This window comes from Penaeus monodon, chromosome 31 (genome assembly GCF_015228065.2).
Source record: "Penaeus monodon isolate SGIC_2016 chromosome 31, NSTDA_Pmon_1, whole genome shotgun sequence".
NCBI classification, from domain to species: domain Eukaryota; kingdom Metazoa; phylum Arthropoda; class Malacostraca; order Decapoda; family Penaeidae; genus Penaeus; species Penaeus monodon.
Window position 1 is genome coordinate 4,532,990 of NC_051416.1, and position 228 is coordinate 4,533,217.

The 228-nt window shown below is 36.4% G+C and overlaps 1 protein-coding gene across 1 annotated transcript in view; it reads left to right on the top strand.

Annotated features, from left to right (window-relative positions):
- The window catches only part of LOC119593010 (protein scarlet-like), a gene marked incomplete in the record, with an annotated part of 20,218 nt that overhangs the window by 15,606 nt on the left and 4,384 nt on the right, over window positions 1–228 (top strand).

Sequence of the window (228 nt, forward strand, 5' to 3'; positions counted from 1 at the left end):
GAAATTAAATTATTAATGATTGAATTTCCAAACATTCTTGCAATACAGCTACGTGTCTACTCATTTGCTACTATTTACCAATGCTACTTCACTGTAGATTATAGTCACAGGCCATGTTACTAGTCACATGAGAAGCTTACCATTACCGTAGGCACTTTTCGGCATTGCAAAGTCACGTTACGTAGGGTTCTTACATAAAGCAGTAACTTTGTATCAACTTCGAAGTCA